At 37.3% G+C, this 23,170-nt stretch overlaps 1 long non-coding RNA gene across 3 annotated transcripts; it reads right to left on the minus strand.

Moving 5' to 3' along the window:
• Nucleotides 1-1,235: 1,235 nt before the first annotated feature.
• On the minus strand, nt 1,236-22,929 carry LOC105482805 (uncharacterized). Of its 3 annotated transcripts, XR_987904.3 has the most exons (5): nt 22,703-22,927; nt 22,329-22,440; nt 12,397-12,560; nt 8,312-11,072; nt 1,236-5,005 (listed from the first exon to the last, which is right to left on the minus strand). It is a non-coding gene; the product is annotated as an uncharacterized lncRNA (long non-coding RNA). The 3 variants fall into 3 exon arrangements; XR_987906.3 differs by lacking the exon at nt 1,236-5,005 and having other exon boundaries at nt 5,012-11,072; nt 12,397-12,538; nt 22,703-22,929; XR_987903.3 differs by lacking the exon at nt 1,236-5,005 and having other exon boundaries at nt 5,012-11,072.
• Between the last annotated feature and the right edge of the window lie 241 nt (nt 22,930-23,170).

The following is a 23,170-nucleotide window of genomic DNA, read 5'->3' on the forward strand; positions in this document are numbered from 1 at the left end:
TGATGAGTCAGTTATCAGTATGTCGGTATAATCGTCACGGTCTTCTCTTTTTTTCTCTCTTCCTGTTATCTTTAAATTCCCCCCTCCCCCCCACTTCTTCAGTGTTCTACAGTTTTGTTAAGATGCCTCTTGGCCTAGATTTATCCATATTTATGCTACTGAATGCCCACAGTACTCAGGTCTATTTACTCATTTCTTCAGTTCTGGAAAACTCATTATTTCTTCAGGTAATACTTCATCTTTTCTTTTCTCATTTTTTTCCCACTTTCTGCAGCACTTAGTAGATGTAAATTGACTCTTGTCAATCTGTTCTTCGTTTCTTGTATCTGATATTTTATGTAGAAAGACGAAACAAAACTCTTAAAAAAAAAAAACCCTCTTTGTCTCTATATGATTAATTTTGGGTAAAGTCCTCAGTTCTTTTTTTCCAATTTTCTACTTCTTTCTTCAACCATTTTTAGTCTAGGGTTTGTATGCTATTAATATTTGTAAAAATCAAATATCTCCCACTTTCCAGAATCTTTGTTTTTTTTCCATAACCATCTATTTTTGTTTAGTATCTTTTTAAAAATAACTTATTTACTTTAAATAGGTGTTATTTCTTCATTTATCTCAGTGAATATTGAAGAGTCTCATTATATGAATATGAAAGTTTTTGTCAGATGGCTCCATCAAATTAATTCCTTTAGCTTAATTACTATGCTGAATATTTATTTTGTTAGCTACCTTTAGTTGCACTGTATTTCTTAATGTGCTTTGTAATTTTGATTTTACAACTTATTGTGAGTGAGAGTTCTTATTGCTTTATTGCTATTTTTTTTTTGCTGTATTTAACTTTTTTTCTTTTCCTTCTATGTGCACCCCTTTGTGTGTGTGTGTGTGTTTGTGAGTGACTGCTGCCTACTACCCATGTAACTTTAACTTCTATCCCCATCCTTACCCAAGTCTTCTCTTGCAGTTTCTGTGCTTCTGTTCTTCAGCAATATTAGGGATCTCACAGATGTATCCACCGAACCAATAACTGGCCCAATTCAATTATTGGCCATGGTGGCTAGCAAAATATTTGTGCTTGTTTTGTTTTAAGCTATATTTATAGGGAAGACTGGTTAGTTTCACCTCCTGGCTTTAAGCAGTAAGCCAAGCTCTGGTTTCCCTTCTCACACTTCCTTCACCCCACCCTCAATCTCATCTGAACACTTTAATTCCCATTTACAGCCTCCTCCCACCCCAGGAGCAGGGCTCCTAAACTCCACTGCCGCTACCATACTTGAAATTTAGTAGGTGTACAACTTCAGCTCACCATACAGCTTTGCATTTGTGTTATTTCTGTGGTCCAAAGGATCCTCACCTTGGTTTTAAGTCTGATCTTTTTACTTTTCTGTTTTTATATTATCTATTGTTTGTATAAGATGGGACTTGTCAAGTAAACATTGCATTCTATCATGACATCTTCTGCTTTCAGAGGCTTAAAACCAAATGTACGCAAAATTCAAACTGAGATTCCTAAGCATATTCTTAATGTCAAGAAGCCTTTCTTTTATGTTTCTGTAGAAATGGGGTCTTTCGGTTACTCAAAATAATATTTAAGCCTCATTATGTGATCAGAGTAGTCTAGGCCTTTCTATTTTAAAGAAAGATTTAGATGAGAAACACTGCAGGCGGCTTGAAGATAATATGCTAGGCATGTGATTGTCTCCTGGGGTGTTATTGTCTTCTCTGCTATCTTCCATGATTTCCAAAGTTTTATGAAAGATTCTGTACACATCCAACATAGTATTGGCTGGAATACATTTTATTAGTTACTTTTGCCCAAAGCTGGTATATTGCCTAAAGCTAGTAACTAAAGTCTTGTAACATAATGTCTAGTTATTTATATTACCTTGACCACTTTTATCTTCTGGCATTCCTAATACAGGGAGCTTTTTTCAATTTTTTTTTTTTTTAAGCCTTCTTTCTACATATTTTCCTAAGTCCAAGTAATGGAACTGTATCATTCTGCTCATTATGTTCATCATCATTTTGACCCTCATCTTGTGGTCAAAAGAGCATGCATAAATGAAAAGTAGCATCTCCCATCCAAACAAAAAATAATTTAAAAATACCATCCCATTATAGTACAGCATGCATTGCACTTGTATTGATAATCAGTGTATCTGAACATCACACACATGAGGCTCCAACAATGATACAACAGAACTTTTTCCAGCAATATCTATGTATAATAATTGCACACAAATATTAGTCTGACTTTTAAGAAAACAGAAACTATGCATTTAATATTCTCAGAAAACACAAAAAGATTGAATTGTCATATAGCCAGACCACAAAGATGTTTCTTCCAAAACTGAAGACTAGAAAGACTGCTTCATCTTTGTTACTTTCAGGGAATTGGCAAAACTTGTCACATTCATGCAGAATCAAAATGACCCTTCTTTGGTCCTGTGTGTATGTGTGTGTTGGAGTGTGTCGGGGTTGGGAGGGAATGTATGTAGCTTTTTTCTTTTTGCAGAGGGTTTATATGTTTAAATGGAGCAAAACTGATATTTCTGTCATGAAGCCCACTGATGGAACCTGGGGTTTGACTCCTGCTATGCTGTAATTTCACTAGACAGTAAATTCTTTGAGAATGAGTCTCTCACAGTATCACATAGAGCATAGCGTATTTTCAGGCATCTCCATTGTTGCTTGTGGTTCCATTTCTCATGTGCTTCCCCCCACACTAATCCTTCCATTGGAATTATTGCCACCATGCGGAGAAGCGCTCAATAAGCCATTCAGCCTGTGTTAAGTCTCTCCTATGTCCATGTGTCGTGCCCCATATATTAAATATTTCTACCATTTTGTATTTTAATCTCAGGAGCTTTATCCCCCTTACCATTGGACAATGAACATCCTGAGAGAAGAGCTTGAACCTTTTAACTCAATGTGGTGCCTGGACTAGGTGCTAAATAAATGTTTTTAAATTAAAGTATTCACTACTTCTCTGAGGGGTCTTTAAAAAAATGGGCTTTATTATTATTCTGGTTTTCAGTTGAAACCTAACTTGTGGGAGACACAACAATGTCCCTGCTTACATTAGTCAAAATGTCAGTAGTTTCACATAATAAAAATAGATTTCTCCCTAATGTCTTGGTTCCATACAGTCAGTCAGGACTAGGATTACTCGGTCATGTGGCCCTGTCATCTTCTGGAACTTCATTCCCTTCTATATTCAGTCAGTGTGTGGGAAATGAAGGAGGATGTGAAAGTCTGAAGTTTCATATATAACTTCAACCATACTTCATCAGACAGAACTCAGGCCAATGACTCCAGCTTAGTTGGAAGGAGGCTTGAAAATATAGTCTAGTTATGAGCTAGGAGAAAATAAAATGAAGTTTAGTTAGCCCAGGCTTGCACCTGCTACACTGACATCTAAGGAAGTCTAGAAACTGGTCAAGCCTGTCATGCAATGGCTTATGTGTTGCAAGCACTTTTTTTTTTTTTTTTTTTAACATCACAATAGATTGGCCATTAACTACTTGGAACTTAATTGTCGTTATGTTCCTGGGATTTTAGTGTGTCATTTGCTATACTTTGTTGATGTGAATAGAAGCTGGTAGAAATATTTGATTGACAAAAGCATTTTTTAAATTTGAGAAGTAACTTTGTACCTTGTGACAAAATAAGACATTTCTAAAAAGATTATGATGCAGAAAAAATATTTTTAAGGAGCAGATGAAATTAGCTACCTGAGTCCACACCTTAGCAAGTAAGACTTGTTTATCAAAGTTTGTTTTCTCTAGTTTTAGTCAAATTGATATTTATAAGTCTTTCATACTAGAAATCATTTGAGGGAAATGACATCACTTATTTTTCATGAAGTGTATCTTTTTTTGTAGGATCCATTTTTCTCCATCACTAATGTTTCAACTGCTAACTGGTCTGAGATGTGTTTTTTTAAATGAAACAAACCAAAGTAGGTTCAATTAACTTACAATAACCAGAGGCAATTCAAATGTTTTTCTTTTTTTTTATTGTAAGCAAATCTGCTTTAGCAATTCCTGAGAAATGACAAATTTAGCACTTGCTTTGAAGTATGTTTACATATGAATTTCAATATAAAGATGACTATTCCTTAAGTTTTGTATATAGTAAATAATGAAATTGAATTTTCTTTGGAATACTCTACTTATTCTGTTCCAAAGAAAGGAGTCATTATTTTGTAAATAAGATATGTGCCTCCATTTTACAGGTTTTCCCTGATTTTGCAAGCCTAAGTAGTCAACTGAAAGGGTTCACTCAAATCAAAGATATAAGACATACTATATAATGTGAGGTATAATTTTTTTTTAAACTTACATCTACCACCGAGAACTTTATAAGTAGAGATTTAAGAGGGCAGGCTTGGGGACTGACTGGCCTCCTATAGTTCCTCCTAAACCTGAAAGATTATTATATCAAAAGTCAGCATTTCATTGCCCCCCTATATCCATAAAGAAAATTAAAATCATATGCTGCACAGCAAGCTTAAACCATTCAGAATGCTCGTAAACATATTTAAAGCCAAAATTACAGCTGTTTCTCAACTCTCGGTACCACGTATAGCTCTAGATGCGGTTCTTACGTTGCTGTGCACATACTGTAACAGTAATTACTGTATTTTAAGCACTATGCTATTCCACAAGAACATTTTTTTGGTGGTGATATAGCAACCTGGTGACAAAGAGCCCCTCCTGTACCACATAACCACCTTCACAAGCAAAACACCGTGTTCTTAATGTTCTTCTAGAGTCTTGTCTTCTTTTGCTAGGGAAGGAGATAACAGGTTTTCTCAAATATGCAACCAAAGAAAGTATTTCATCAAACACACACTGTTCGGTGACCTACTGACAGCTTTTTCTTTCTGTACTTTTAATGCAGTTTTACAGTTGGAATTTAATTGATTGCGCACATGCTTGACTGAAGGACTAACTGGTTCCACTGGTAGTTCCAAACTTGTGTGAGCACCTTTTCTTGTCACTGTGCTCTGAAATATGGATGAATCAACAGTCAAACATGAACTTTAATTAACTTCCACTAGAACATACCATATGTTATACAGAGATGTAGGAAGTGTGAAATCCTTTGCAAAATGGAAATTTCTCAGAATCTGACAAAGTGGGAGCAAATTTATTATTATTTTATCCTCATTATTATTATTTGTGTTTTCATTGTCTTTGTCACCCTCACTCTGAGAGTTTGGTAGGTGATTAGGTTAACAAGTCTTCCATGAGGAACCAAAGTGTACACTGAAGTGATGATGGATCATACACTGTGAGATAACACTTGCAGTGAGAAAGAACTTACCATAAGTTTGTGATACTCTGTTCACTTGATCCCAACTCTATTTATATGACCATCTATTGAGTAGGATGTCTAGTAGGAAAGGAGCCTGTAAGGTATGTTATTGTGTCCCCTGGCAGACTGGTAAAGTGCATGTCTAGTTCTGCTGGTGTGGACAATTATGGTGAGAGTAACACTTCGTAGCTCTAGGTGTAATGATTTGGACTAAGGATAATCCCCTGGTGATATTTTTGCAGAGATTATTCTTACATCCTAACTCACTGACTTATAACAAACAAGGCTTCCTGTCTGCTAAGTGGGCAAATTAGATGTTATCCATTAGGAATTCTGTGGGGAGCAAAATAAACATAATTTATTCATTTATATATTTACTTGTATTGTCAAGAAAGGTTCTGAGGATGTGTCCTGCTGAAAACCTTTGCTGTACAACTTTTATGTATACTTCTAAGGAGCCTAGAAAGAGACAAAGTCAAATTGGGCCTGGTATTCAAAAGATCCCAGCAGAACCTTTAGCCAGGATAGAGAAACTTGCTAAAGACTTCAATTTTGGGGTTTTCCCTTTGGCTCACAGAGAAGTCTTTGTTCTCCCAGTACCATTCTTCCTAGAAAGAGGACAATACTGTGTTTTTAATCAGAGGAAACCTATCTTCAGGCAAAATCTTTCACAGACTCCTTTTACATAAAATCAATAAAAGTAGAGGTGCTTTGGCTTAAGAAGCAGGTCAGAAGGACAGAACCACCCTCTAATTCAAACTTTGTGTGTTGTTTTCCCCGTTTCCTCTCCGTGGAAACCTCAAAGGAAACTTGCAGCTCCTCTTAACATAGTATGAAAACTATTGGCTCGAGACAACTCAGACCACTTGAGACTCATTCTTCTTGACCTGAGGAAGTCCCTCTTTACTATCTATTTTGTCTGATAGAACAAAGGAGAATATTGGAAACCCCAAGCTTGAATGTGCAGCTATTTTATTATATAGATTCCCCTAAAAACTGTAAAATTTCTGTTTATATACAACAATAACTAGCAACACACATATATTTCCAAATACGGGAAAGAAAACTATGAATACACATATGTGTGTGTTTACAGGATCAGTTATACTTATGCAGAACAAGTAGATGTTTATGCTATGATTGGAAAAAACTTCCCTCAGACAAAATATACTTCTCACTGGCCCAGTTGCATGTGTAGAGTCTCCCATTACCTATTCTTCTGGGTAATGGGAATTGTTGAAAAAGAAATAGCATCTGGAGGATGGCATATATTCTGCCATTATTGACTATTAATAGTTTACTTTAAATCAGTCCTCCGGAGAGCAAGATTGGGGGATGGATCGAAATATAGAACAGAGGAAATTCAAAGAAAATAGGAAGTATAGAGAAGAAGTTGAACTGGGGAAACATTATTTTGGTTGGATTTTGAAGTACAAAAGGTTCTGACCAACTGCAGTGGGGCACAGATTTATCCAAGACAGATATTCAAAGACCAGAACTGTACAGAAAGGATAGGGTTGCTAAGAAAATCTTTGTTGCTTTTGCAATTTTTTTAACTACTTAAGAGTTTGTGTGAATATAATCTATATATAAAATTAGTAACCAATTGGCATTTGCATTTGAAAGTCAGTGAGAGGGAGATTGACTTGGTGGCTTGAAGCATACTCAAAATTTTCCAATGGTGTTTATGTGCTTCCCCATGAATCTTTTCACTTTTAACCTCTTTACTTCTTACTGGAATATCTAGGTTCCCTTTCTTAAAAATCAACTTAAGAAAGTGCCCCTAATATGCTGTTGACTGATTCATGGACTATACTAGGAAATCATCTGCTTAATTATACATCTTATAATATTCCTCTGTTCAAAAAGCACTTTGTTCCATCTACGAAACATATAGAATAGATCAATGGGCTAGCTAATGAGGGGTAGGGCGGGTGGTGGGGTTGAAGGCAGTGAGTCTTTCTGTAATACTAGGCAGCTGGATAACAAAACGAGGGCTTAAAAGCGGTCTGCTCTGTAATCCCAGCACTATGGGAGGCCGAGGCATATGGATCACGAGGTCAGGAGATCAAGACCATCCTGGCTAACACGGTGAAACCTCGTCTCTACTAAAAATACAAAAAATTAGCTGGGCGTGATGGCGGGTGACTGTGGTCCCAGCTACTCGGCGGGGTGGGGGAGGGGGGCGGTGGCTGAGGCAGGAGAATGGTGTGAACCCAGGAGGCGGAGCTTGCAGTGAGCCGAGATGGCGCCGCACTCCAGCCTGGACGACAGAATGAGACTCCGTCTCAAAAACACAACAAAAAAAGGGGGTCTGTTCTGTATCCAGCGGGCAGTCGGTTAACTATTATAGTTTCAGCTATGGGGTTACTAAAACTGAAAGATAAACAACTGCTCCATGTCAGATAAATTTTATCTGCATACTTAAAATATCAATCTTCCATAATGATACAGAGAGGAAGATAAAAATAATAAATAAATAAATAAAAAAAAATAAAGCCAGATGAGAAAGAAGCCTAAAATGATAAATTGCAAAGTTTTAAATGGCCATTAAAGCTGAGCTATCAAATGGCTACCAAATGAAGTTTCATTTCTCATTTTATTTATAAACATTCATATAAAATTGCAAGGAGAAAAAAGGGAAAATCCTTGAACTCGTGTGAAAGACATTTTGTGCCGTGTATGTTGAATTACTATTAAGTATTCACCTGTCTTAAATGGGCTCTTTCTCCAGCCTCTGCATCATACATCTTAATGTCAGTAACATCTGCAACTGAATGGTAATGTGGATCAGTGAAGATAATCACTAGTTAATAAGAGCTTGAAATCGTGCTTTGGCTAGTGTACACCCTTTAATGTATTTGGATAATTTACCAGTACAATTTTATTAAATGCTTCTGCTTGATCAAAAAGTGCTTGTATATAAAATTAGCTGAGAATCTGAATTTTAAAAAATTACTAGCACAGTGGTTGTTTTGCTTCATGCAGTCCTTACCTTTTAGTTTTCTTTAGAGCTTAGATTTCAGAAGTCATGGTTTAAAGATGATTCTTGGCTTCTATTTGAGTACATTGGTGGTGAGGTTGCAACCTTCCTCTTTTTTACTAAGTCTATGTACCACAAAGATGAAAAGACAAAAGGTGAAAAATCTATGTTCTTTGCTCCATTGATAAATCTCAAGTGCATTGGGTCTTGTGGGGACACATTGACCTTTACTATTTCTGTTTTTGTTGCTCTTTATTTATTTTGCTGCAGAATGCGATTGGTCATGAAAAATAACCCAGGGGCGATGCGGTGGGTAGTGGAGAGAAGGAGGAGGAGTGACCTGGTTTTGATTAGTTAATTCAGATTAGGGAGTAAATTCTGATTTCACAGCTGCTGTTCAGGTTCAATGGCACTACCAATTTTTCCATTTCCAGTTCCCATATATAAAGCTGACAGTTTCCTCGGCTAGAACCCTTTTTTAATGCTCCTCTTTGGCAGAGGCTCTACCTTTCCCCCCATGATTTTCAGTAGCCTTCCTCCCCCATGCAGCTTTGCCAGAGCTACTCGGTCGTGAGCTTCAAATCTCCTGTAATTCCAGTCCTAGTAGGCCCTTAAAAATGTAGCAATGCACAGATGTGCAGTGAAAATTTTTAAATGTGCACTTTCTTTTAGGAATATGAACACTGAATATCACATAAACCTCTGATGTTCCCCTTGCCACCTTCTAGAGCTTAGCTAACCCTTCCTTCTGTGTTTATATTCATGGCTCTTAGGTACATGGTCGGCCGGCTTTTAGTTCTCACGCTTTGCCATCTCTTTTCTTCTATGCCAAATAGCTTACTGATTTTATGATGTGGGCAGGGGCCAGTGAGGGAATAGTTTGAGTCCACAAGCTCCATTTCCAGTCATGGCCTGGGCTGAGTTTTAATATAGACCTTAGTTAGAGGCAAAGTCTTGTTCTTCACAAAGCTCCCTTTTACAGTTTATATAAAGAAATGATAAACATCAAAAGATCAACAGTTTCCCAAAGAAGCCAATATATAATAGTCATGCCCAGGAGCACTGTTATAACTGGAAACCTTAAAATGAGCATTGAATTGTAGCTTTGTTCCATTTTGTTTTTCCTCCTTATAATAGGGTCCCTTAAAAAGAAAGAGGAATAAAAAAAGGGAGGGAAGTTTGAGAATTGAGACTGGAATGAATCTGATCATTTAGATGTAATGAAGCAAAGAAACAATTTTCAGTTCTGGAGGCTTTCTGTTGTTGTTCTTGGGGGTGGCTATGGATATATTGAAAAATATCTTCTTGCAATCTAGTTGCAAAATAAGTCCTGCCATTTGAGTCTGTATTAACTTAACCAGGTGAAGTGAGTATTTTATGCGTACGTGTGTGATGGGTCAATGAAAAACACCCTCTCAGGGGACTTCACATCCTTTGAAACTGCAAGAAGTAATGAGTCTCATATTTTTCTCTAGTTAAAGAAAAAGCATTTGGAGTGTGTGTGCATCTTCCTCATTACAGAGTATTTGTGAAATTAGGATTTCTCCTATTTTAAAGATGGGCAATCGTCCTTCCAATTGTGTGAAATCTTCATGTATTTCAGGGTTGTTGGGCCTTGAAAATGCCATTTCTTTTAAGAGCCTCAGTAAAGTGAGAGATTCTGACAATGACACTGGTTTCAATAATGCACTGGTAGCAGACGAGTTAATAGGCACGACGCAGAGCTGAGTGCATTTGCATTGTTCAGTGTCTGGCTTAGATATGAAGTATAGGAGAGGGCCTCTGCATACAGGTTAGCTGGGTAGGCTGCATGTCATTGTCCAGAAGTGGTCATTGCTTCCAGGTTGGCGGGTACATATGTGAGTTGTTTTACTGTTTATTACATAAAGTATCTGTGAATTAGTAGATTGTCTATCTGAGGTTGTGAGTTAATCCATGATTAAACTGATCAAGGCTTGCTTGAAAATACTGGATAAAAGGCACTGTTACGTTGCAATAGTCAAAACAAAGAAGTAAGATGAGGACTGTTCTGCAGAAAATTGAGGCTAATGTCTTTCTATATGTCTACAGAGCAAAGCCAAGAAGATAATACAAACCCAAACAGACCAACCTGTTGTCATCATGGATGAAAAAAAGAGGCATCAGTTCAGTGTTTAAGACTGGACTGGAAAGCAGCAGAGGCGGTTCTAGTTCCAGTTTTCGTGCCTCCCTTTTTATAGGGGCCTTCCTCAAAGGGTCACAGGCCAGCAGGAAAGCAAGTCATTTTTGGATTTTGTGCCTTCTGTTAGTCTATTATCTGTGAAATAAGGATGACAACACCCTTTTTCATTCTGCTTCTCATTGGACATTTGGATAGACTGATGAGACAATGAATGTGAATCAGCTTTGAGTTCTTCAGTGGAAAGGTGCTCTAGAAATCCAAACTTACATGTATTGTTTCAGAGTCTCAGCATCTGCCATGATATGGATGGCTGTCAGCAAGCCACAGCACCTTCCCACACACCAAAACTAAGCATCCTCTAACCTGCCTGAAAGGCAACATTTAGCATCATTGTGGAGACCCACTTTAGGTATTGACATCTTGAAGTAAGATCCACTTAAGTGCAAGGTTAAAAATGGCTCTTTTTTCACATATCCTAAGTCTTCCACTTGTACAAATGAAAATAAGGAGATTTATGAAACGGCAATGCAAATCTTCATGCTAATCAACAGAGTTTAGAAAAAAATCAGCCAGGAGCCCTGAACATGCCAGTGGCAAGTGTACTGTTTCAGCCTGCAAGAGATAAAGTACAGTGGTGCATATCGGTTAGTTTAATTTATTCAGTCTTTGCCATATCACAACCTTGTGTTTGATTTTCTTATAAACTAATAATTTCTTGAATGAATTAATACTGCTACAGCCACTAGTACCTCTACCTTGTAGAAGTTTTTTTTATTGTTGTGTATGCAACTAAATTGAAATATCTTTCACTTGAAATATTGACTTTAATATCTCATTTGAAAAATTCATGAAGCCTTTGATGTTAAATCCATACTCAATTTAGCCAAATGCCATTAGAATATGCAACACGCCTGAATACAGAAAGCATTATTGTCTGTGTTTCTGCAGAAGAATTACATTTTATGACTGTAACGTCAGGATCTTTTTTGGATTTGTGCATGAGGAAAAGAAAGGGAAAGGCAGCACATTAGATGCAAAATGAAAAGTGGTATTGATTAGGCTCTCATTTACCCACTCTCTGCTTCATTCCCTAAATGCATGGAAATAAGGGTTGTGCCACTGCAACTAACAATGCTCTATAATGAATGGAACAATCTTTAGAAAATTAGTGTGAGCATGTATGATAGTGCACAGATGTTGCTCGGAGTAACTGTCATACATTTCTTTTACATCTCCATTTACGTAAGTCTCTTTATTTCCTAATAGTATCATAATAGAAACATGACAATAGTTAATGATTTCATAAAACATGTAATGTAAAGACTGTCAGAAAGGTAGAACGTTAATTGAAACCTATAGCTATAGTGCATTAGAATTACATTTCCTAAATGAGTCATGTTAAAAATATCCCTCTTGAACCATGAAAGACAAAGACAGGTATTTAAAAAACAAAAACAAAACAACAACAACAAAACAGAACTCAAGCTTTCAGCAAATTAAAAATTTCCCCCCCGGTAAAACACAGAACAACGAACCTTGCAAAATCCACTGCGTGCTAATAGAATGTTTTTTGCCTTTAGTAATTTATGGGCACTTTCTCCCCCATCTATCGATCACATTTTAAAAAGTAAACTGCATTAACATTTTAGAGTATAATGGCTCCAGAAAATGTTTGATTTTTATCACTACTAAAACATCATCGTGATGTGTGCTTTTGTGTTAGCTGGTGCAGGAAAGGGATACTTCTTTTTGCGTGAAAGGGCCTTTGGCACCATTCATGTTTATTCAGGTATCTTATGGTGCCCTGAAGTAAAGAGCTCAAGGGTCATGCTACGGACAGGCCACGCTGTTTTTAAGAGTACAAGAAACACATTTATGAAACGAGGGAGGAAAAAGAACGGAGCAGAGAGAAGACAGGAAATGGTAAGTTCCTTACCGGATGAGATAACTGACTAGCCAGAAGACTAAAGATCCTTTTGAGACTCTTTGATGCAGTCCTTGAGCTCCAGGATGTTAGGCCCTGGGCTGCTGCCCACTCTGTAGCACCATCTGCTGGTCAATCTGCAGTCTCCGTCAGCCTGGGTGGGGAAGTGAACTGCTCTGCTCAAGACAAAGGTCACTACTGACTTCAGTGTTAACAATTTACTCCACATTGGCGGGGGGAGGAACTATTGTTATGTTACACAAGGCTAGTAGGAATGGGACTGGCTATACAGAATTTAACAAAGTGGTTACTCAAAACATCTTCTTTTTAAGGGAAAGAAAGCAAAGCCTTTTTTGCTTTTTCTTTTTCTTTTTTTTCATGGAGAGGAAAGTATAAGAATCCCATGGATTTTTAGAACAAGACTAAACCATCTGTGCAAGAAAATTTATTCTCACCTTGATCCTTCAACATCTTGTGTATCTCCCATTCTATTAAATTAAGGCATTACTGAAATATGTTTAAAATTGAGCGCCATCCATCATAGAGATTGAGTTAGAATATCTACATAATATTTACACATCTCAACAGGAAAAGTAATTTTTCTTTTCAGTAGTTATCATTTTTGAAAACCCAGGTTGACTTGTAAGCCACCGTCTGTCTCATCCCTTACAAAGCATTTCCTCAGCTGATGCATTTCACTGATTTGATCTCACTGATATGGTAATAAAATCATTGGTCACTCAGACACCAAGCTGGTAGCCATGTGTTGAATCACCTGCTGTTAATTCAGATAGAGGTATACAGATGGGACTCAGGGACCCAAATGTGTTAATCTGAGAAATCCCTCGGCAATATCCCATGGATTACAATATTGCTGAAATATCCGGTATATTACTGCAAGTTAAATACTTCTAGAATTAATTATTAAAAGTGTATTTACCAAGGTTTAGCAACTATTTAATATGTGTTGCTTCCCAATGGGAGATTAGCCTATCTAAGGGCTGTGGAATCCTGGGGCCTTTGGAATTTATTTAACAAATGATAAGCAGCTGATTAAAAATAAATTAAATGCTAGTTAAAAGTATTTAGGGAGCTCATTTAAAGTGTTTCATTAGTAAGGAGTTTCCCCATCCCCTCTTTATTGTTTTAGAATTATTTACCTTATATGTTGGGGTAGAAAACAAGATGGCTGCCAGAGAAGAACTGTGTGAATAACCATATTTCTTAACTACATTTTTTCTTTTCTGACAGTTTTGTTTTTTAAGGTGATTTTTTTTTTTTTTTCTTTTTTTGAGACAGAGTCTCGCTCTGTTATCCAGGCTGGTGCCATCACGGCTCACTACAGCCTGGACCTCATGGGTTCAGCAATCCTCCCATCTCAGCCTCCTGAGTAGCTGAGATTACAGGCATGTACCACTATGCCCGGCTAATTTTTTATTTTTTATTTATTTTATTTTTAGTAGAGACGGGATTTCAGCATGTTGGCCAGGCTGGTCTCAAACTCCAGGCCTCAAGTTATCCATCTGCCTTGACTTCCTAAAGTGTTGGGATTACAGGTGTGAAACACTGTACTGGTCCCTTAATAATTTTTTTTTTAACCTCAGGAAAATAGGTATCTTAATGCAATAGAAACTTGGAAAAAATTTTGGATAATAGGTTTCCCAGTCACAGGCTGTTGTAGGATTCACCTATACTTTTTCTGTTTTTTTTCTCGAAATATGTATGTAAGTATCCCTGCCTATTTTCCAATTTTTTTTTCTTCCTAGAGCTAGAGTTCCCAGTTAGTGCAAGAAAAAAACTCATTCTCTCTTATATAGTCATTCGTAGAAAAAAATGTAAATCATAATTTATGACAAAATGATTTGAATTCTTCTTTCAGAGGTATTGAGTGCTTATTATTGTTATTTGCTAGCCATTATACTAGGCTTATTCACATGCTTTCTTTTTGAATTCAGTTTTCAAGGAATTGTCACACTTACAACTTCATTGCATAGTATACACAATGCCAGTCTGCTTGAGCTTGAATCAGAAAAGTTCAAGAGCTCAGACCAACACTGATCTTTCCTTGTATGGAATTTTTGGAGAAAACAGAATTATTTTGCAGCAAGCTCAGAAAAGCAATGAGAATTTTATGTCAAAACCAACCTGAAGACATGTTTAAAGATTGAACTGTGTGTTTTAATACTTACATTATGTTTCATGTGCTTGAAATCAATATCTTCATATCTAAGCCTTTTTTGTGTGTGTATGTGTTTAAGTTCCTTGAGACTAAGTTCTCAGTCTTTATATGATTAAAAGACATCCTGACTGAGGGCATTATGCTTAATACAAACTAGTTACAAGTAAAGATGACTTTGAACGTGGATCTTATTCTTGTTGATGTCTAAGTGCTATGAATTTGGAGGGAGGATTTGTTAGACAGGGACTGAGTGGCAGTGGGGAGATGGGGCATAGTATAGAGACCAGGCTTTGATGAAGAGAAATGCTGGCTTTCGGAAGGAGACACTGACTCCCCCTTGTTATTCATCAGCATAGTCACAGCAGAGAAGGTTGCTGGGTTGAATGACAGAGGTATGTTTTTAGATGTCTAGGAGGACCAGATAACAAATTAGAACTATCCAGGTTATGAAAAAATACAGCAGATACACCAGATTTATTCAAACAGGAATTTGTGCTATTGGCCAAATATAGACCAAACAGCAAATGGTGACCTGAAATAGGAACTAGCACTTTTGGTAACAGAAATCTCTCCAGAACCAAATCCTGGACAGATAAAGTGCCAGTGAATAGGAGAACCTAATCACAATACAGAGTCTGAGATTGACTTGCGTGACTTGTGGTTAAGAGCTGGAAGTCAATGATAATAATTGAGTCGGTTTATCTTAAGGATCAGGGATAATCAACCTAAAAGACAAAAGGAGTTGCCATCTTCATTTATCAGCCAGATCTTGGAACCGGAGGACACAGCAACTTATGGTTCCTGCATGAGGCAACTCCAAAGGCAAATGTAGCATTTACCCAAATCCTGAAGATAAATGTATGTAAAGTGAAGCTCCCACAAGTTAATATGGGTAGCTTTACCACTATTGGAGAAGTGAATAAAATCAAGTGAAAAATAGAATGCATCTTGGCTGTACTCGTTGGCCATGGCCACTGGTCAGGCAGCAGCTGTGGTCTTTATGTTACTAGCAAAGGCTTTGAAACCTCTCCTGGATCATCTCCCACCCTCATGGCTCCCTGAGCAATGCCGATAACAACTAGCCAAGCGACTGATGCTGCTGCTGAAATTACCTCTTTGGTCTCACACAGAGCCATCCTCAATCTGTGGAGAACAGCCAGCATGTTTGGAGAGATGGCAAATTATGGACTGAATGCATCCCATTGTACATTGGGGTTGCATTAGTTCACAGGAGACCTTCCACTAGGAAGAATGTCTGATCATATTTTATGCTGCCAGGCAGTATTGGTAAATGCCGGAGTCTTGTCTGGAGCTGGGACTCTTAGAAGTTGTCTTTTGTGCTAAAGAATTGTTTTGGTTTATGACAGCTAAAGACCCTGATTCTGAGTACCTGGTTGTGGTAACTATAGATGTGTACCTATAATTATCATAATATTCATGTCTAGAATTGTGAGAAAACCACACATGCTGAGTATATGTTCAGCACATTTAACTCATAGTGGGACTATTCCTTATTAAAACGTTTTCTAATAGTGAAAAAAAAAATCTCTTTTGGTGCATTGGCACCAGAGCCAATCCATTGCCAATTCCTGAAGCTAAGAAGAACAAAACAGATTATTTTCTGAAACAGGAGATGTTTGTTTTTAACCCCTGGAGAATGTGGAATTTGGCTTAAATGGTATGGCTTTCTCTGATCAAGACTCACATCTCTTAGTACGCTAAACTTAGCCTATTGCTTGAGAAAGGAAAGATGAAAAGGGATGTTCAGTGAATATAGTCCACAATATTGGAGTGTTGGAGTATTATATAGGCCATTGAGAAAACATAAAATAATTACTGATGATAGCTAACATTTGTTGAGTACTTTCTATGTGCTTCGCATAGTACTAAGTTCTTGCATACATGACCTAATTTATTTCTCCTAACCACCTATGAAGTAGATACTGTTATTTTTGCATATTTTTCAAATGAATAAACCCAATGCTTAGAGTGGTTAAGGAAATTGCCTAAGTTTGTTCAGCTGGTAAGTTACAGAGCTGCTTCTGACTTTAGATTTATCTGATTCCAGGGCTCAGTTTCTTCACTTTGAGTATTTATATAGTGAGAAGATCATTATATGGAATGTTAATGCTATAGGGAATTGAAGGCAATAGGGTCAAAAAAGTGTTAACTTAAACTATATTTAAGACTTCCAAAGATGTGAAGACTTGTGACAGTTATGTACTACCCACCTCCCCAATTGAAGATACAAAGCTTACCCCCTGATAGAGGGTACCCCTCTCTGATGGCTTTGCCCTGCCTACCCTCTGGGAGGTAACTGTGATAATGAATTTGATTGGTGCATTTTCTTATACTCTCTCTCTCTCTTTCTGTGTGTATGTACTTAAAGAATGTACCTTATTTTCTACATTACTTTTGATCAGGTTCTGATACGGGAATTTTTTTTGCAAGTTAGAAAGAAGGAGCCTAGAGAGAAAATGGAAATCATACAACTCATCTCTTGTGAGAGTGTGTTGTGCAACATAAAGCTTGTTTTAAAGAATTGGGGTACCTTCCTCAGGACTGTGTGAAAGATCTAAGCAACTTTGCCAGCATATTTTCAGGGAACATGTTTGTGAACCACAAGTACACAAAACAGACCTTGAAATGCTTGCCCTTTCCTGTAACCAAGGGCGGAATGGAATTTGCCCTCTTGTCTGCACTGTGTGACTATCAGAATGGCTCATTTTCTTTGATCCTGTGTTTTCTGGCATTTGGACAATGTACCCCAAGAAGTTAAAATCATCATCCTTGCTTGGCGCTCTGTGGCAGCTGCCTGCCTGGTGGCTTCTGGTAGTTCCGTGAAACGTGTGGGCAGAAGAACAGAAGGGCTGAGGAAGGAATAGAGTGACTGGAATAGCATTCGCCGGCAGAATGTTTGTAGCTGAAGGTGGAGCATATCCAGAGGACACTGTTAGGAATATTTTAAAATCACAGGTGCACTTCTGCTCCTTGCAATTTAAAGGCACACAGTAAATGCAATTTGTATAACTGTTTCACAAAGTGGCTAGATGGCTTCCTTATTTCTAAATTGGAGTTTTTGTGGGCCCTCCGTAGGCAAAGGGAAGGTAAGCTGGGTCTCCTTCTTGCAAGAATGAATGAGTGTAAAGCAACTCCGTTTCCCCAGCACCTGGAAAGAGCGTGTAGGAACTCAAGAAGGGTTTTTTGAAGAAATGATTAAATAGAAATGTCATGTTTTCCCACTTGAGGCTAACTCAATTGTGCAAAAATTTTTACTCATGCCTGTTAACCCCACCACAGTTACTTGGTTCAGCTGTGAGATAGGACGTGATTGCTTCATGCATAGGTGGATTCTGAGCTACTTTCAGAGGCGAAGGAAAGAACTTCCTGTGCCCATGATTTTCATTGATTTACTAAAACCTGAAATGCCACCTGAGGAATGTTTTTAAAGGAACAGAAGAAAGAAATAAAAGAAACCTCCTTAAAATAGTGGTCCAAAGTTTTAAAATTATATATCATATCTGTAAACTTTTTTTGAGTACTTATCCCCAAATATGCACATTTATTGATTTATACATTATGTACTATTGCATAAATATGTTAATACCTAATAGAACATATGCAAATATTTTAAGAAGGAGACAAACCTGAAATAAAAATATTTTATTTATAAGGGTACAGAACTTTTGCTTTCATAAAGATTATTGTTATGCTATGATTAGTTATAATTCAGACTTTTTTCATCTTGGTTTAATATTTTGTGACATGACTTCTGGGTCTAAATTCAGCTTATTTTAAAATTTTGTTTTAAAGGCTATTATAGCTAAAAATAATATTTTATCAAAGTGCATGGGTATCATGTAAAAAGGCATTGTGGCTACATTTATGGGTTTGTGATACTCAGATGTGGGTCTCCTCCATCACTATAAGGCATTTGTGTGGCTCCTTGGAAAGCTAATGCCCATCTTCCCTGGTGTCAATCAGTTGTCTTTGCAAACTAATTATAAGGTATACATCTTATATATTTTTAACAAATGAATTTAAATCCCTCTGAGAATTTTGATCTGGAAGGTTTTAAAACAGGTTATAATATTCTGTTTTCAAGTTGTTAAGTATGAAGATGTGGTGACATCTTTAGTAGTGGTGCATCTTTAGTAGCAAAATCATTTTTACAATGGAAATGATTCTTAATACAAATTTAAAAATATTCTTTACATAATCCAAGTTTTAGTTTTAAATACACTGTTTGTCATCCATGATTAAAACATTAAGTTAAACCTTAAGGGCCAAATTAAGTACATAAGTTAGTGAATATGCCCCTTGTCTTTTTGCAAAAGAAAATGCACACTTATATTTAAATGTCACAAGATTTTTCTACTTCTCGTTAATGAAATAAACACCTAACCACTGTGATACAAAAGATCTTTGTGGCCCTTCTCTATCTCATTAACAAGAATAGTAAATATTTGACTATATTTTAAAGGCTTTGTGGTTGTCATGGTTGTCGTTATTCCTAAAGGACTTTGACACTTCAGCTTCAATTTCTTTCTTTTTATTTTTTTTTTGAGCCCGAGTCTCGCTCTGTTGCCTAGGCTGGAGTGCAGTGGCAGATCTTGGCTCACTGCAACCTCCAACTCCTGGGTTCAAGAGATTCTCCTGCCTCAGCGTCCTGAGTAGCTAGGACTACAGGAGCTTGCCACCACGCCTGGCTAATTTTTTGTGTTTTAGCAGAGATGGGGTTTCACCACGTTGGCCAGGATGGTCTCAATCACCTGACCTTGTGATCTGCCTGCCTTGGCCTCCCAAAGTGCTGGGATTACAGGCGTGAGCCACTGCGCCTGGCCCAGCTTCAACTTCTTCGCCCATGAATGATGCCAGTAAAGAGTTTTCGGACACAGATTTTGAAATCTTACTTATTTTGTGTGGTTTAGTTTAGTTATAACTTGTTAGCATAATACACAAATCCAGTCAACTGTCAGCAGCCTGGCGACCTGAAGGCACCCTGCCACTCTTCTACATGTGGACTCCCTGTTCTTTTTTCAGGTCATTTTCATGTCACTTATGTGACATATGACCACTTAAAAGGCAGACTGGGTAACAGTGGCTGAGTAAATGTATATTAAATATCAGTGAGCCTTTTAATTTTTGTGCAAGAAAAATACATATGTGTAAAAGAATTAAGATTTTTCTTCTCTATCTGAGTATATCACCGTATGCATCCCAGATTAAAAACTACCTTTACGGCCTTGACCCCCATTATACTGTGAATCTCCTTGGGTGATGGAAGTACTTGAAGTAATTATGTCACTCAGAATGATTTAATTCAACTTTATTAAAAACAGATTTTGATTGGGTAAAAACATGAGTGAAGTAAATAACCTTGGCCCTTGGTGGTGGTTGATAATTACTGGGATTCAAGGGGTGATGGAGAAGATAACGTACAAACCTTGAAAGCTAAGAGAATGAAACACAAATCCTCATGTTTTACAACATTCTTTCTTCCTACTTTTATGAGAATGCAGAACTGTAGTACAGGGCAATGCAGTCACCACTGCTGTTTTCTCCTAGTCCAGAGTACAGCTGCGTACTGGGTCTATCAGACAGAAAGATCTTGGCCAAGGCAAGACCACGCTTCAACCTGGAGCCAGGACATGGCCCCTGGCAATGGCCAAGGTGTTCAGTCAAAGCACAGGTGGTTGGGATCCAAGGGTGGTATCATCCCATGGATGGCTGGTTGTTACCCTGGATTATGAATATAGCCTGACATTCATTCAGATGTCTAAAATCTAAGTGTTCAAGTAGCTTTTCTGGGCTATGCCATTTTCCAGTGGGAGATATTGAGGCAGCTTTTTAGTTTAAACATATTACAATAATGTTCTATACCAGTTTAGTGGGAAAACCAGTATTTTCAAAGACCCTGTAATCTTTTCACTGAGAGCTGCTTGGAGTTGGTAGCTTTCTTCCTCTTATGCTATTTTAAGCCTGGCAGCAGAAGAGGTGGATTCTATTTTATCCCCATAATTATTTTAATTTCTGGGCTGATGGTGCCATCACTTTCTCCCTCAACTTTTTCCTACTTTCTTTCACATCATTCTCTACTGAAATGCTACCACCAGACACAGGGAGTCACTACCAGTGGTTGACATCTTTATGATCATTCACAAATGATCACAATCACCAGTGATCACCTTGAATAATGCAATAAGATCATGTTTCTTTTATTTCATTTTGTTTTTAGAGACAGAGTCTTACTCTGTTGCCCAGGCCGGAGTGTAGTGGTGTAATCATGGCTCACTGCAGCCTCAACCTCCCGGGCTCAAGCCATCTTCCAGCCTCAGCCTCCAGAGTAGTGGGACTATAGGCATGTGCTACCATGCCCAGCTAATTTTTAAATATTTTTGTAGAGATGGGGTCTCACTATGTTGCCCAGGCTGGCCTTGTACTCTTGGCCTCAAGCTATCCTCCCGCCTCAGCCTCCCAAAGTGCCAGGATTACAGATGTGAGCCACTGTCCCTGGATTCATGGTTCCTTTATATCTGATATTTAGAGGAATAACATGGACATTGTATAATATCATGTTTCGGAGCACATGTGTTTTTCAACATCTATTCTTCTCTGGAGAAAACATGTTCTCTCTTGCTAAGTAAAATACATCTATATTCTGTAAATCCTGAATGCCACATCAGCTTATGTTACACACTATGAGATGAAAAACACCACAATGTGGCACATGTAAGATAGAGCCTATACTCCATTTGTGCTGAGTTTGATGCTGATGGATGAAAACTTATTAGAGGAATTCACTCACCATGCTTGGAGACTTTGCTGTTAATGGTTTTCCATATCTCATTTTTCTGATGTGAGTCTTATTTTAGAGACTTCAGACTACATGATGGAAGACTGGGGAAACATTCTACCCCCAAAACTCCCCAAACTTGTACACTTTTTATATTGCTGTAACTCATAGGTGAAAGTGGCTGGTGGAGAGAAACAGTACATTATCAAGTCACCGTCTTCTACAGAATACAAATAAGCCACACTGACTACAATGGCCTTCTATCAATTTAAAGGTACCCATGATTTACATTAATGAATTCCATAAAATGTTATTAACTGAGGGATGGCCAGTCTCTGTGAAAAGTATTGATTGTGGAACTCTAAATAAACATATATATAGGACTTTTAAATATGAAAGCACTCTTTTTATGAAGAACTCAGAGGTTTAGCAAATTTAACCATTGACTATACTCTAGAATTCAGGAAAACATGGCAAAGATCTTCCCAGCTGTGTGGAAAACAGCTTCCCAAAGGCACACACAATATACTTCATAGGAGAACAGGGCACTGCTCTCAGAACCTCATACTGTAGACCACTGGGTGTACAATAAGGCATTGTATGAGAACACCAGGGACATACTGATAACAGATAATGAACAGCAGTGAAAAGAAGGAGATGAAGAACTATTAGAGACAAGTATGATAATTTGTTAGGACCTAACAGAAGCAAAAGTGGTCCCCTAAAGCATAATGCAGTTATTTTCCTGATGGTGATTTTGAATAAATAAGAATGAGTTAAATTATGCTCATTTCACTCTGTTTGAGAAAGCAGATCATTATGCAATACATTTTTTCTAAGTTCTTTCAAAAAGGATTAAATAGTAGTAATTTGAACTTATTGAGCATTTACTATGAAACAAACATTTATCTAAGAGCTTTTTAATGCATTATCTCATCAAATCCTCAGAAAAAGATTATGAAGACTTACCATTATTATTTCCATTTTACAGATGAAGAAATGGAGGCAAAAATACATTAAGTTGCCCAAGATGCAGCCAGAAGTAGACTCAGATCGCCCGTGTTGCATCACTGTGTCATACCTGCCCAATTAAGATAAATAAGTATTGCTACTTAAAATAAAAACCTCAGTTGTCTGAAATCTTACTTGTATGAATCCTGATGATGCAGTATAAATGAGACACTTATGCATATATTAAAATAGCTTTAATTATGACTAGGCTCCAATTATGTTACCTAGTAAAGTCTTTACTGAGACCTTCTTTATTGATAGATAAGAATGTTTTACAATTAAAGCTTTGATTATTTTCTGTAGGTGGAGGTTTACATATAGCATGAAGATACCTTTAAGGTTGACAACTTGCTGTCAAGATACTTAGGAGAATATTGAATTGATCCTGGAACTTTAGATTTAGAAAATCATTAAGACTTGTTTATGTTATTCCTTTGCTTTGCAAAAATATTTTTTTACAGATGGTACAAAGGTAAACTTTAGCTTTGCTCCTGTCAGAATTATCTAATTTCTAATTAGGGGAGCCTGATTTAATGAGATTTTCCTAAGTAGTTTGGATAAGCCTTGGATGACTGACTTTAAATAAGTGATGTGGTTTTTTAAAAAAAGAAACTAGTTAATCATTTGTTGCTTTCATAATTGATCAATCCAGCATTTCTTGTACAGCTAGGTAATTAGGCATTTGTAACAGACACTGGGACTGCAATGGGGGATGAGAAAGGAGAACCCAAAAGGAAGGAAGCAAGCTACTGTGGTTCCTCACTCCTCTATAGGCTGGAAGGAGCAGGGGAATCCCAGCA

Source organism: Macaca nemestrina, chromosome 1 (assembly GCF_043159975.1).
Source record: "Macaca nemestrina isolate mMacNem1 chromosome 1, mMacNem.hap1, whole genome shotgun sequence".
NCBI classification, from domain to species: Eukaryota; Metazoa; Chordata; class Mammalia; order Primates; family Cercopithecidae; genus Macaca; species Macaca nemestrina.